The sequence below is a fragment of the Crinia signifera genome, chromosome 1 (genome assembly GCF_055691185.1).
Source record: "Crinia signifera chromosome 1, ASM5569118v1, whole genome shotgun sequence".
NCBI lineage: Eukaryota > Metazoa > Chordata > Amphibia > Anura > Myobatrachidae > Crinia > Crinia signifera.
Genome location: NC_139217.1, coordinates 424,420,486 through 424,437,232, shown reverse-complemented (window position 1 = coordinate 424,437,232; position 16,747 = coordinate 424,420,486). Strand labels below are relative to the sequence as shown.

General features: G+C 42.5%; 1 protein-coding gene across 3 annotated transcripts in view; it reads right to left on the bottom strand.

Moving 5' to 3' along the window:
* The window catches only part of ARHGEF28 (Rho guanine nucleotide exchange factor 28), a 229,529-nt gene that overhangs the window by 88,073 nt on the left and 124,709 nt on the right, over positions 1-16,747 (bottom strand). The window lies entirely within an intron of this gene.

The window sequence follows — 16,747 nt, the reverse complement described above, 5'->3', positions numbered from 1 at the left end:
ACGCGCCACTTCTCACTAATGACGCGCCACTCCAGCTCCCAGCCTCCGTCCGTCGGAGCTTCCACCGCCAGGTAAGGGAAAATCTTCCCCCTCAGGGCTGTTAATCTTCTCGGCAGGACACCTCAGCTGGCTCTCGGTCGGATGTCAGCCGCTGGAGAGCTCTAGCTCCCACACCTCAAGTCCTCACCGCCGTGGCCCCGCCCCCAAAAATGTAGTTCAACATCTAAGTTGTATAATTATATAAGTAAGGATACCAAGAACCCGTATATGGGCCAATTGAGGTCAAAGTGGGAACAGGATGTGGGACAATTGAAAGAGGAGGAATGGCGAATGGCAATAACATCAGCATTTAAAATTACCAATGCCATACGGATCCAGCAAGTGTCCTTCTATATTCTACACCGTGCCTATATGACAACAAATAGGTTGGCCAAATTCAATACTACATCTTCCCACTTTTGTCCGAAATGCAAAACAGTAGATGGCGATTTTATTCATTTGCTGTGGGAGTGTCAACCAGTAGCAGACTTTTGGGCGAAAATTATTAATGTCATATGTGAAACTGGCATAACCCGAGACATAATCACCAAGAAATGTTGTTTGATGAATGTGGTATCCGACGGCAGCATAGCCTCGTTAGACCAAGAGTATATTTTAAATTTGGTCGCTGCTGCCAAGGTGTTAATAGCTAAGTCCTGGATGGCCTCTGAAGGGCCCGATGTGAATGAATGGATTGGAAAGGTAAACTTTGTGGCAGAACAAGAAAAATACCTATACCAGAGGAGAAATGCCACTCTTAAATACTATAAGATATGGAATAGATGGCTAACAACTAGATATTGGAAAGGAAGGAAATGCTGATGTTATCTGGCTAATGACTGGGAAAGAGGGGTGTAGAAACTGTAGTAGGGGATTAAACTGGATCACTGTTATAAATGTATATGATAATTCCCCCTTTTTTTTTTTTTTTTTTTTTTTTTTTTTTGAAATAAGCACTGAGGGTTCTTTTGGAGGGATAATATAAGTAATAGAATGTATGACACGCTAGACCGGAAGATATGTATAAGATTAGCACCATATGTTCACTGATAAAAGAAAGAGGAAAGAAAAGAAGAAAAGGATGTAAAATTAATCTGAATGACACTAAAGAGAAAAACTATTGTGGGTTTTTTTTTTTTTTTTTTTTTTTTTTTTTTTTTTTCTTGCACTTATATTGTAGTAGGATTAATATGTATGGATTATACTAAATTTTCGTGTTATAAGACACTCTTATGATTATCACAATCTCGAAATATGCACTTGCACTTTATCACCTTGTATATATAGACTTAATGTTAATTAATGATACCAGCCATAACCGATGGACCAGTCCATGTCTAGTTGATATAGGGGCTACCGTCTCCCGCGACTCACTGCATAGACTCACCATATAGGGTTAGCATACGGAGAGTATTATTGAGTTTGGGCTCAGTCCTATAGTAATTTGCGACCCCCGGGGTACCCTCCTCGACCTATTGTTTATTTGGATGTAATATTGTAATTTATGCTTGGATATGATGTTCCCTTAAAAGTTTTTATCTTATGCACTTTGGGTTTTTTTTTTTTTTTTTTTTTTCTCTTCTGTTTCTTTTCTGTTTGTTTTTGTACTGAAGATAAATGCAAATTTAATAAAGAATATTTATAAAAAAAAAAAAAAATGTATTCAAATGTATTGATGTATCTATAACTCTGTTTCTAAATACGTAGCGTGTTACAAGCGCTCACCGCAGCGTTTATCACAGTCGGGACAGCGGGGTGCACTTGAGACACTGCAAGACAGGCAGAGCTCAGTGACCCGGTCCCTGACAGCGTGGGCTGCGAGCCGCTTACTTTACTGAGAGCGCTCCGGTGTCTGTACATCTCAGAAAGTGATCTTTAACATACTAATGATATTGCGGAAGCCCTATTAAGGGTGGGCGCACATATAAGTCAAGAGTTACTCACTTAGTAATCGGTAATATTAAACGTGTAATAAAATGGCAGTGATTCATGTCAAACAACTCTAATGTTTTGCAAATATCTGGCTGACAGCCAGAATTATGTAGTGGCATGCAATTGTATTAATTTCAGAATATAATTGATACATAAATCATCTCCTGCAGAATTGGCATTAATTGATCAATCTGCACGAATATATCTGAAACAGCAAATTGCACGTGTGATTGGTTGTAATATATACTATACAGACTGGGCAATTTGCTCTGATCTGTCTGCAGAAAATGTCTGAATAAAAATTACATGCACGATTAGTTGCAAAGTATATAGTACAGACTGGGCAATTTGCTCTGACCAATCTGCACGAATATATCTGAACAATAATTGATGAATTGCAAAACTTATAGTACAGACTGGGCAATTTGCTCTAAGCCTATTGCTAAGTACCATGCATTTGAGATAATCATGAGCGCTTGAAAATCACAAATGTGGTTCTAACATACATTTGATAATGCGCTATTATATGAGCGTCATAACAATAAATGTGTAAGGTACATCTCACCTAATACCTGTCAGATACAGGCATAGGGAAACACGGAACTAAGAGCACAACCACTTACTATATCTACATTATAAGTAAATCAATGCACCTATCTATACGTATATGACTCTTGACTCAACTGACAGGATTTGAAGAAAGAAGTGGTTTACTAGGCCGTACGGCAGGTCACCACCCATCTTCATATCTGATATCCTAGAATACAGTATACACATGTGAACAGTCGAAAGAGATTACTCTATAAAGCACGCAATATAAAACGACATTAGCTGCAGAGTTGGGAATAAAACCCATTCACTAATTACATTTTAGCCAATAAGAATGTACCGTACTTACCTGAAATATTAACAGGAACCGTCTCTATAATACTTAATACTAACGGCCAACAGAGACTAATTTTAATCTTTCTACAAATTTCTTTTTCTCTATATCTATCATCTTATTTTAATTTTTTCGCCACTATAATCCCTGATACAGGGAAACATATTATCGGGTCAAGCATTATTTAATAAATAATAAAAATTTGAGATTACCACTGAAAATAATGATGACCTGTAAGTGATACCTACCACTATAATTGTTCTGTACTATTTAATAAAGATATATTTGAATTTTAGTCAATTTTTGACATTTTTTGTGAATAAGGAGTGCGTCACATTGAAACTGATTTACTTTTCTTCTCTACATAAGTTCACATTTATTAAATCAGTTGACTGCACCCTCAACCTAGGAGGAAAGTATATATATATATATATATATATATATATATATATATATATATATATATATATATATATATATATATATATATATATATATAACACACTTCCTATAGGTGGGCTCATTGCCATTCACACATACAAATAACCTATATGAATATTTGACGTACCATATATGGTGCGGGTCGCTCACTTTCTCCTCACGCAATACTTCACTATTACAAACTCCTGCGGGTTTTTTTTCAGATGGTGTAAAACTGGATCACTGGTCATAACATCTGCCCAGTGATCTCTGTCCACCCCATCATTTAAGGACAACTAATAAAGCTTGTAATCAGAGGAGAATTCATTGCAGGGGACTATGAACAAAGTTCTGGCTCCGGTTCGGGGTGAGATGCATTAAACTAAGCAGGTATTTTTAGCCAGCAACAAGATAGGACAAGCTGCACATTTTTACTGAGATTACTGCATTTCCATCTACTGACAAGAGGCAGAGGTCCAAACCACAATTCATCCGTAGCAACAATTAATACTGTACATGCACTCGCTTTGTCGTCTCGTGGGGATTAAATTTGCCTCTTAAACAAAAGAATGCAGAGGAGAATGGTAAACAGCGAAATGTGATAATTATGTTACAGTCAGATTAATTGAGTCAACATTTAATTGTCAAAAATTCACACGCTGTTGCAGATGGAAGGCTCTTCGGCCTTAATAATGCAGGTTTTGTAGGTCCCTAATTTGCACATGGACAGTGTTTTATTCTGCAACAAGCATGAAGGAACCTTAATACAGGACTAGGCGGATTCAGAGTTGAGAGCCAAGCATACAAAGAAGCAACTCTGCACCTGGGCAAATCATGTTGCAATGCAAGGGGTAAAAATGCATGTCTACTACTGACTGTGCAGGGTAAATACTGGCTGCTTTTGCATGTAGCCCACAAATACTGAACAGCTTTATTTTGCAATTTAGTGTTCCACTAGATAATGCCCCTTCCAACAGTTAACGGGTGTGGATCATTAGGTCGACCACAGGAAGGTCGACATGCAATAGGTCGACCACTGAAAGTCGGCAGGCCTTAGGACGACACACTCAAAAACGTCGGCATGGCTTTAGGTTGACAGGGTCATTAGGTCATCATAAGGTCGACATGGGGAAATCAACAGTCAAAAGATCTACATGGTTTTCTTGTCCCAAATGTCAACACCGTCGACATGGACACCAGGGGCGAAATGTAATAGGGTGTGATTTTTGGACGAGTTCCAAACTCGCCAGAAATCGCACCTTTAAAAATCGCGTTTTTTGCCGCGAATTCGCATATGTAATGAGATGCGAATTAGCGGCAAAAAATGCGATTTGCCGCGATTTCGGGCGATTTTTAGTCATGAAAATGTGCGCATTTTCAGTCATGAAAATGTGCGCATTTTCATAAATGCGATTTTGTGCAAAAAAAAAAAAGTTTAAAAAAAAACGACGTGGGGTCCCCCCTCCTGAGCATAACCAGCCCCGGGCTCATTGAGCCGGACCTGGTTCCAAAAATACGGGGGGACAAAAAGCATAGGGGTCCCCCGTATTTCTGAAACCAGCCCCGGACTCTTGGACCGGTCCTGGTTCCAAAAATACGGGGGACAAAAAATCTGGGGGTCCCCCGTATTTTGAAACCAGCACCGGGCTCCAACAGCCCACGATGTCATGCCACAGCCGGGGGACACTTTTTATACAAGGTCCCCCGGCCAAAACATGAGCACCGTGGCTGGTCAGCCTTGGACGGGGTACCTGGAGGAGTGGGGACCCCCCCAATAAAGGGGTCCCCCCCCCCAGGCTTCACCCGTCCAGGGCTGAAGCCCGGGGCTGTCACCGGCGTCCGTGGCCAGTGGACGCCGGCCTGATAGGGTTAAATCGATCATACATATCATTACATTGCTTTATACCGGAGAACTACAAGTGCCAGCAGACCTCCCCCGCATGCTGGGACTTGGAGAACCACAAGTCCCAGCATGCGGGGCATTAATGGGCCCGCTGGGACTTGTAGTCCACCTGTAAAAAGAATGTTTATAAAAAACACACACAGAGAGAAGTAAAAGTTTATTACACACACACACCTCACTTTTACACCAGCGTTACTTACCATTCCTGGATCCAGCGCTGGTCTGGCTGCTTCACAGCCGGCTCCCCCCGCACTGACAGGCAGCGGGGAGAACAGGCTTTCTCCGTTGCCTCTAACAGCTTCTGTAGCGCTGTCCGAGTGCTACAGAGGCTGAGAGCGCGATTGGCTGAGCTATGCGTCTCCATGGAGACGCATAGCTCAGCCAATCAGGACTGAGCTATGCGTCTCCATGGAGACGTATCGGCCAATCGCGCTCTCAGCCTCTGTAGCGCTGGAACAGCGCTACAGAAGCTGTTAGAGGCAACGGAGAAAGCCGGTTCTCCCCGCTGCCTGTCAGTGCGGGGGGAGCCGGCTGTAAAGCAGCCAGGGGGAGGTCTGCTGGCACTTGTAGTTCTCCGGTATAAAGCAATGTAATGATATGTATGATCGATTTAACCCTATCAGGCCGGCGTCCACTGGCCACGGACGCCGGTGACAGCCCCGGGCTTCAGCCCTGGACGGGTGAAGCCTGGGGGGGGGGGACCCCTTTATTGGGGGGGTCCCCACTCCTCCAGGTACCCCGTCCAAGGCTGACCAGCCACGGTGCTCATGTTTTGGCCGGGGGACCTCAATGATCTGTGCATGGTTCTGTCAAATTCGCCTGTCAGAACCTGGTCTATTTTTTTTGCGATTTTTGGTAACATTTACCAAAAATCACACCCTATTACATTTGCGAGTTGTATACTTTATAATGGGAAAACATCTGGATGCGAATTGAAATGTGACTAAAAATCGCACTTCTAAAAGTGCGATTTCGCGGTAAAAAGATTTTCAACCTATTAAATGTGCGATTTTCGGAAAATGTGCGATTTCGGCCGTTTTTGACCCAAAATCGCACATGTCCAAAAATCACACCCTATTACATTTCGCCCCAGATACGTACATCGCTGCGCTCAGCACACTATTCCATTCTCCCTCCACTCCCTAGTGGATGGTAGGGCATGAAATACCGCCTGTTGGCACATGTCGGCTAAAAAAAAAACATGTGAAAAACCCATGTCAACCTAATGATTGTGTCGACCTAATGACCCTATCAACCTAAAGCCATGTTGACCTTTTGAGTGTCGACCTAAGGCCTGTTGACCTTCAGTGGTCAACCTAATGCATATCAACCTTTTCAATTTCGACCTAGCGACCGTATCCCCTGTTAATCATGCCGCACATTAAAGATCTGCCCCACCTGCAGTGCCCATGTTTCTGCCAAGGTGTCCACTTCCTTAATTTGCTCGGAACTTGATGCATACTTACCTACTTTTTCTGGCTCATCTCCAGGAGAAGCCCAGACAGTAGGACTCCTGGTCATGACTGTGATTACTGTTGCTGCTTTGCACTCCATTCGCTCAGTGGGCCGGGAATATGTAGGTATAGCTACAGCTTGAAATTAACATGGCACAGAGTTGTTGTGCTTTCCAATATAGCGGACAGGCAAATGCAATATTTAAATGGAAAAAGCTTCATATACCAATAAACATTCTATCCTTGCTTTAAAGTGTTTATTAAATGGCAGAAATGCACAGTAAACATATCTGAACGGAGATAATACCATGAAATGTTACATTTCCTGCAACTTAAATTTATATTTTAAAATGAAATTAGTGGGGATGAAATATCCAAGATTACGGAGTTTGTACCAGCCACATACTAGCAGAAGGAACATGTTCCCTGTGCTTTGGAGATGGCTCCAGTTGATAGTGTCTAGATCAGGTATGTCCAAACGGGATGCAGTCAAAATCCCGACGGTCAAAATACCGACAAGGTCAAAATACCAACATTTAAAATCCCGACAAGGTCAAAATACCGACATATAGAATGTAGACAGGTGAAAAAGTCAACATGATTTTCGGTCAACAGGTCACAAGGTCGACATGGGTTTTTTCACTGTATTTTGACTTGACTTGTGCCAACAGGCGGTATTTCATGCCCTATCATCCACTAGGGCGTGGTGTGAGAATAAAATAGTGTGCCCGAAGCATGGCGAGTGCAGCGAGCCGTGCGAGGAGACGCCGTGCACTTAAAACTGTGTCCATGTCGACTGTCGACATTCGGGTAAAAAAACAGTGAAAACCACCAGGTCGAACTTTTGACTGTCAACCTAATGACCTGTCAAACTTGTGCCATGTCGACCTAGACCCCTGTCAACCTTCCAGTATGTCAACCTAGTGGTGTCGACCTAATGACTGTCGACTATCTTTAGGTCGACCATACATTCCATACCCGTTTAAAATCTTTAATAAAAAGCGCTTGTTTGAAGTGTTATTATGTGACAGCGTGTATGTATGCGACAGCGTGTATGTATGTGCATGCCTTTAAAAGCTGCTATGAGCAGTAGAAGTAATTTAAAATAACACAATTTTATTCCAAAGCAGGTGAGCCAGGGAAAAGAGTAAATGTTTAGAGCTCTCTATGGAGCAGGTGGGAGGTGCCCAGAGTTGCCGGTCCGTGGTGCTTGGTGTTCATCACTATTATGAGGGAGGCTGGCTGGCTGGCTGACTGTCCCTAAGCTATGTGTAACATTAGCAGCCAACCGTTACGATAATGCCTGGGGGCCAAAAATGCATCGGCAGATGGGTACTGTAGGTTTATGCAGCACCTCTCCAGAAGGTGGAGAATTGTTAACTAATGACTGACTATCTCAGGTGGTGGAAATCATTACCAAGTGTTGATATTTTCAGAATATTTGCTTTCCAATAAATAGACCTCTTAGTCACTTGTAGCCTCATCACTATACATTATGCAGTAATTACCAGCTAAACAGTATTACCGCTTGGTGGTAGACGTGATATTCAGTATTTGTCTTTTTCGTGATAAATCACAATATAATGAAATAGCGGCTTAATATAAATGAAGGGGTATATTTACAAATGTGCAAGTTTTTAGAAGTGGAGCTGTTGCACATTGGTATTTTCGGTATAATCTTCTAGAATGTGCAAGATCAGTGTTTTTCAACCACTGTGGTGTGGCACACTAGTGTGCCTTGAGCTGTTCTCAAGTGTGCCCCCAGATCTAGAGATGCCACCCACCAGTTTCACTGTTATTTACTGGTCTCATCTTTTCAGGGCCAATGTACTTTATTTTTGTTACCTGTGGGGACCAGTGTGATCGTTTTTTTTATATGGGGGCCAATAGTTTTGTTTTTCCTGTGGGGCCAATGTGTTTTGCCCTGTGGGGATCTCATGGTGTGCCTTGGCAATTTTAAAATCTTATTTAGTGTGCTGCAAGGTAAAAAGGTTGAAAATCACTGTGCTAGATGAATGAAAAGTACCTGGTTGCTATGGGCAGCATCTCCACTTCTAAAAATTTGGGAAGTAGTCCCCTATTGCTACATAGACCTCACCCTGGAGCCTATTCTGGTTCACACGCAGTGAACCAAATTCAGCGCATTTGCAAATGGGCAGAGTACGAACGGCCGCAGAGAGTTGCTCACTCGCCAAAAAGTTCACAGGGGGAAGGGAGGGACGGGGTGGTTGCGGCGCTGGGCCGTGGAAACGCACATCATTTCATGGGCGTTCCCATGGGTACACAGGCAGGCCGATCACATGACGTCAGCCGGCCACCCCATCTTCAACCAGGTGGTGGCAAATATAAGTCAGTCTCAAGTGACTTTGTGAAGGCCGGGGAAATCATTCGATGGTCACATGCGAGGGGATGTGTCTTTCTAACCCATCCCTTAGTATGGTATTTGACTGGACGGCGTCACTGGGAACAATCAGAATGACTCTCCCCATATGTGATCTGTAGTAATACAGAAATAAATTGTTGAATGTTGAAAGACTACATGCAGACATAAACTGTAACATGTAAGCTAACCCTAACCAATGCCCTAAATGTCATGTCTAAATTTTATCCATATTGACATTTTTTCAGATGTCGACATCACAACATTCAACATTTGATTTTGACATTATGAATAGTGAATGTTCCCGGTCTGAATGCATACCCTTAAACCAGGGGTGGGGAACTTTTTTTGTGCCAAGGGCCGTTTGTATGGGGAAAAAAAATCCTTCGGGGGCCATATGTAAAAATGTATCTTACAAATTGTCCTGCTGCAGCCGTTCCACGCTCCGGCGGCTGCCGCTGACTAGGACTGACAGTCTCCGGCTGCTGTTAATTAAGAGGAATCTCGCGAGAATTCCCCTGTACTTGACTCCTCGGCAAAGCTGCCAGTCGGGTGAGGGGGCCACACAGACATTCTACGGCCCCCGGGCCTGAGGTTCCCCACCCCTGCCTTAAACAGTATTCACCTCTTCTATGCACAAAGCACATGTACACACACACACAGACAAAGTAATTGTCCTTATTCAGATAATGAAGCGAGCAGCCTCATACTTTGAATAAACCAGAGACTGTACAGAGCATGAATCCTTTTGTCTTGTAGGTAAAATATTTTTACACATTTTCTTTCAAACGAAGTGTTAAGAAAAAATAAAAAAAGACTCGGATCTGATGAACGCAGAGGAAAGAATCTTGCACCTTGTGTATGAATGGGTTACTAAGAGACCAAAAGATTCAGAGCGGCCTCATCTACCAGAAATATAATCTCTATGGGGGATTAGCCGTTCCATTTAGGTGTTGCTCTCTCTCTCTCCCTGTAATAGAGATGTCAGGGGAGATGATCGCTGAGCAAGCAGATAAGATATGTAAATGAAGTGTCACTGAAGGTGCTCTCCTTACAGGAAGAATGGCCCATTCAGAGCTCAGTGCCTGGAGGTTATACATCGCTGTTGTAACACAGAAACCAGGAGAGAACCCCTTGCGTGTGTGCACATGTACATACACTAAGTTTGTACATGTGTGTATTTGAAATATAAAAATGTATTCAACACGTTCTACATGTTAAAATGGGAGATTCCATAATTTGTCACCATAAGATACATATAGAACGTTTAACTAAAATACTTTTTGCCCTTTTATCATCAATGAAGGCTGGAACATTACTTGTTTATAACCACCCCCATTCTACCTGTTTTAGTGCATCAGGTATATGTGCACACTACTCGCTGTAACTTCTATCTAGATAATGCTAAATCCATATCTATAACCTTAATTAATCTGACACAGGTACAAGTGTAATTTGACGTAAATGGTCATAATGGTGTGACCGGTGTAATGGATTCACATACACAGTTATGCCTAAATCAGGGTGAACTAGGATGTATATGATGAATGCAGAAAGGGCTGCCGAGAAGGGGGGGGGGGGGAGCAGGTACTAATTACCCGGGCCCAGGCCTGCTGGAGCTGCCCGGCAGGGGCCCTGGTCAAACCCCCTCCATTCCTCCCGGGCAGAAGCACACACCTACTGACAGCGTAAGAGCTCATGCTGAGCCTGCTGTCACCACTGCACATGCTGTTGGTGTGCTGCTGCTACTGAGGGGGGGAGGGGGGTACAATAACACTCCCTCTCGATTTTAGCGTGTTTTATCACCCCCTAAACATTTTGGAGGCGGGGCCCAACCGCGGGATGTGACCACGCCTGCCATGATTAGGCCACACCTCCAAAATTTGACTGGGGCCCAGCATACCTCTCGGCTGCCCTGAATGCAGATATAACAAAGTGCAAAAGAATCTATTAGAACTCTGGTGGGTCAAGTCCGTGTAATATTCTGCTTTACATCCGCATGTATGATTAACTGGGGATATGACAGAGAAAACTTGGCCAGTAACCAACCCTCAGGCTCTGAAGTTGAATAACTGCAGTTTATGAAGACTTCAGTCAGACTGAGCCACTAGAATGTATGGCATGATAATGTGCGCTGTTAATTCTACTGACAAACCAAAAGTACAGATAATAGATGCAACAATCAGCGAAGAAATGCAGAGACAACATACATACACAACTGATCTGCAATTTCCCTAAAACACACACACACACACGTAAAACATCTGGCCTCTGAAAAGTATGGGTAGTATGGATAAGGATCTTGCCTCAGGGGGGTTACTAAACATTTTTAAATCACCATTTGCCTTATTATGTCATTTACGTTGTCTGTTTCTGCTTCTGTAATACAGAACATGCCATTCGACATTTCTGTGGGTTCACCAGAGAGACAATACCCCCAGCTGTGTGAACATGGCTTAATGTTTAACAACTCCACGCACTGCACAAATAGAGGACATGAAACCACCTCATATCTATTTAAATGGTTACAGAGGCATTTTGCCCATAGACCTCAAAATCAAAACTAACTACAGTATCTCACACAAGTTTCTATGTACAGACAGAAAAAAACAGTTGAAGGAAGCTTAATGCATCCATATACATATCGATCACTAAATGATAATTACATTTTATTTATAAGAGGCCACAAGTGGTCTGCAATGCCATACATATGGTAACAGTAGGATAGTACAGGGTACACATTACATTGCAGTAAGCAAAGCATAAATAGAGCACAAGTAACAATTATCACCACAACCCTCAGTAGACAAAACAGCAGGGAAGAAAGCAGAGAGGAGGAATCCGCAAGGGGTGGAACCGGTCTCGAGCAGTGATGGCACAACTAACAGCTTTTTGTCTTTTCCAGAGGTTTAATGACCAATGACTAGATGAAGACTGCCAATGAAGTGCTAGAAAGGAGGGCTGTGTCATGTACATTTTGGTGGGATTTTAGTAGACATTTGAAGCTATGTAAGGTTGGGGAGAGCTTGTTCCAGTGAAGGGGGCTGCATGTGCAAAGTTTCAGATTCGAGTGTGAGATGCAGTAACCAGGGTAGAGGAGAGGGGACAGTTGTTGGCCAACTGTAGAGAGAGAGAGGGAAGGAGTATTATTAGGATTACATTTTATAAGTCACAACAAGCGGTTGGCAGTACCACACATACGGTACATATTAGAATAATACAGGGTACACAGAACTAAACATGACAGTAACTGAAAAACTATAACAGAGCACAGGTAACAATTAGCACCAATGTTCTGAGTACACAATACAGCAGAGATGTAGGAAGCAAAGGAGTTGTCCAAGGGCAGGTTGTCGTAGGAATAGATGTACGATAACTAATGGGAAGAGATGTGGGTTAAGATGGTCGCCGAGTAAGACTGAATGGAGTGCAATTTATAAAAACTCAACTTCTCCTAGAAGAATATGATTTCGAAAGTGGGCATCAATAAGATTTAAAGCATACCGTAGTAACTAATGAATGTATTACTTGCAGACCAAAACTAAAAAATATCAATAGATATAGTTTGCAGCAAAGAAGGGAAACATTCTTTAAATGCTGAGAACACAAGGACATGCACTGAAACTGGATGGAGGAAAGTTCAGGGAAATTTCTAGAAAAATTACTTCACAGTAAGGGTAGTGGACAAGTGGAATAATCTTCCTTCAGAGTTGGTAGAGGCTAAGACAGTACAGCCATTTAAACATGCATGGGACATACAGAAGGACAACCTTGCAAAGAAATACGCATAAAATAGGGTTTGGAGGTGACAATATGGTTTAAAAAAAAAAAGGAGCAGACTAGATGGACTAAATGGTTTTGTTCTGCGCAGATGTCCTTCACTGAAGCCTGATGCTTCCTAACCCACGAGGCATACACTATCCTAGTTGATTGAGCCGGCACCTTACTAACTTCTTATACATGTAGAGGATTTGCTAAATCATCTTACAATAGTTTGTTTAGTTGATCCAAAGTGTTTCTTTATTCCTGCTGGAAGAACAAATAGGAAGGCTCCTCTGCCCATAGAGCTTGTAACGTGCTTATGGCCTTTCACTTTGGCCTGGGATACCTGGGTAATTCGCTCTCATTGTCCTGGAAGGACCTGTTCTCTAATGAAGTCGATTAGAATAATATTTTCTTTGGCACATAGAATGATAAAAGGCAATTAAGGTGTTTCTCGTCCAATGCAATGATTCTAGTTACTTTACTCATGAGATCTTCTAGTACCACCCTGGCAAGTAGGCCACCACTACCACACTGTCTGAGAACACTTTCAAATTAACGCCTTCCACTTTATCTTGGAGATGGCTTATTGCTTCTCATTTTTCACAGATTTGATGCGAGCAAGCTTCTCAAGAGGTCCAACATCTATGCACCCCCCATTTCCATCACTCCTTTAAATGCTTGGCTGCCTCAATGCTCTCCCTGCAACACGAAGATGCCGATGAGCGTGCTCCTCCAAAAAAGCAGGCCTATCACACCCAAAGCAGGGCAGCTGGGGGATAAAAAAAAACTAAGAAAACTGGTTACTAAGCCTAGAGCAATGGCTGCCATGGAGGACTGAAGAAGAAATAGAATTTTTCATAATTCTTTCTATAAAGGGACTGGACACTTTTGGGTCTGCAACAGAGATCAATGGAAGCAAAGAGTTCGCTTTCGAGTGCATTTGCATACTCCCATCTGATTGAGAGCTCTGTTCCAGAACTTCAATCTAGACATCTTTTTATAGCAATTAATGAGTGTTTAGATGAAAGAGGTAAAAGGGTGCCCAATGCTTCAACAGCTCTGTAAATGCTTTGGTGCTAAAGTTGTGATGCATGCATTGGTGCAATACTCAGATACCACATGCACATCTAAGTACAATTCAGTTCTGTCCTTTTACAAAACATCTCACACAGCAGTGATGCCTCATTTGTTTATTGCTCCATGTAAGGCAATAGATATTGATTATCAAGAGAGACTAGCAAAATTTCCCAAACTGTTCCTGCGGAATGTTTTCATTATTTTACGTTCAAGATTCACTGTCCTATCCCAACCCCACTGACAGTGTCCCAGCTCTTTTAAGGGAACCTTGGAGAGTCATAAAGTGGAGATAAATGTGTGTTTTAACCAATTTGTTGGACTGGTAGGTTTTGTCTATTTTCCAATGCTTGGGAGCAAATAGTTGATTGTCCTTTTCTCTCATCCATAACCAAATTTTAATTCCAATCAGCCAAATCTGGCAGATGATCTGCCAGATAATTGATAAAGCATGTGTGAAAGTGATAAAGCTGTGGGAGGAAGTGATAAAGCTGTGGGAGGAAGTCTTTGAGTTTAGAAAGGCTGTGTAACAAGAGGGGTAGTTCAGATGTGCACGTAGTTACATGCAAGCTGCAATTTCGTTTTGCCAAGTCCTTGCACAAATATGCTAGTAGCTTAGCCGCCATCTTGTGTACAGATACGCTCCTTTCTAGTATCTCACATCAGACACTGCAGTGCCTGAATGGGAACACTCAGACAACATCCCAAAAGTCCTGCATTTTTTCTACACCCCCCCCCCCCATATATATATATATATATTTCCCTTCCACTCAAACACTGACTACTTGTCACTCACGTTGTTTATAAATCCTCTGTGTCTGTGCACCATCATTAAATCAATTGCAGCGCATGCGCATAGAGTGGCTTTAGTGCGTGCACAACAGGAAAATAAAAATGCTCTACTGCATCCAACACGGACATTGGTTGCACCTCTGAATCCAGCACACAGAGGCCAGTGAGGTCATGGAAGTAGGTTCCCAACCTGTACAGGAGCTGAATAGAGTGTTCATGGGTGATTGCAGACAGAAACACCTGGGAGAGTCACTCTATGGCCTTTATTCAGATCTGATCGCAGTACAAAAATGGAAAAATGGGCAAAACCATGTGCACTGCAGGTGGGGCAGATGTAACATGTGCAGAGAGAGTACCATATATACTCGATATAAGCCTACTTATTTTTTATGCTGAAAAAGCCCCCCTCGGCTTATACTCGAGTGATGGTCCCACTTGAGTCAATACGTTCTCCCAGTTTTTTGTTGTAAAATTAGGTCCCTCGGCTTATACTCGAGTATATACGGTAGTTATTGTGCGAGTTATTTTGTTTCTGTGCAGGGTAAATACTGGCTTCATTATTTTTACACTGCAATTTAAAAATCTAACTCTCTCTGCACATGTCAAATCTCTCCCACCTGCAATGCACATGCTTTTGCCCATTTTCCAAACAAATTTGTACTGCAATCAGATCTGAATAAGGGCCTATATGTCAGGACTTATGCCTCTGAACCTGTGTGAGCTGTACAAGAGGTAAATAAAGATGTCCCAGAAAACGAGATGCCCTGGCTGTCATTCATTTCATTGCAGGTAATTGTACACCAGTACACCTGCTGTGCCTGCCCTTTACACACATTGCCGATACTAAACCTGCATGTGCAGGAACACCTGTTCTCCGCTCACCAACAAGAGGTGGGAGAGACTGAGCTGCTATTGGTGGCTGACACAGGGGGTTCCACAAAGTAGGTGTAAGGACGCTAAAGCACTCAATAGGCAAACCGAGGAGAGAACAATCAGGTGGATAACCTATACCCCTCTCACACCAAAACCTGGGTCCAGCCTGGGTTACTGAACATGGGTTTCAAGTCATGTCACAGCGGCCTGAAACCCTCATTACACTGAAGGCAGGACCGGGGTTAAAACTGGTACCTGGAGATTTCCAGGTCATCGGACCCCGGTTATTTTACAGGGGCCCTTTTGCAGCCCATTCGGTTGTATATTCCTTTCATACTCAGAACTTGTTAGATAAGAAGAGAAAACAGAATTTCTGACATTGCTGTATATATTTACCAGCTAGGAAGTCAATGTGATGTCTGCCACAGGAACTGTAATCAAGTGAATGACGCAAACACATGAAATGAGACAAATCTACACAACATCTGGCACAGTTTTACCCCCAGGGTAATTGTTAACCCCTCACGTGGAGTGCAGAACGCACGGTGCATAGATGCAGCAGATTAGGAAATGCAGCTCTTATTTCCAGTACATTTTTTGGGACAATTAATCAAACCAGTTTTTAGATGTACAGCAATAATGGAGATGTAGCACAGATATTATGGCTGGAGAGATTTCCTGCACACTGCTATACAAATTACATGATTATGTCTCTGCAATAACGAGGGTAAGCCTGTAATTAACGCTTTCGCTTACAGTGATGGATGATTAAAAAAAAAAAAAAAAAAAGTACATCGCAAATAAGTTTTATCTTCAGCATATACTGAAGTCACCAATATCAACATAACACCCACATGTGGCACCCAATATCTGGCAGGTAGGAAGTGCCACATTAGTATGTAATGGGAGTGTTGCATGTATGTCACTGCAACCAGGCTGCCTTCTCTGATGCGTAGGGCAGTATTCAATGTTGGCCAATATTTCCACCAGGCACAAACATCGGCCATTAGTATTCAATCCCGGACCCCCCTCATGCAGATTCGATTTTTTTTAAAGGTCGTATTTGCATTGCCAAACCTAGTAAGACAAGCTAGGTTGGGGATATTTATTTATTAACAGTTTCTTATATAGCGCACACATATTCCGCAGCACTTTACAGAGAATATTAGAACATTCACATCAGTCCCTGCCCCAGTGGAGTTTACAATCTGTATTCCCTACCACATGTACAC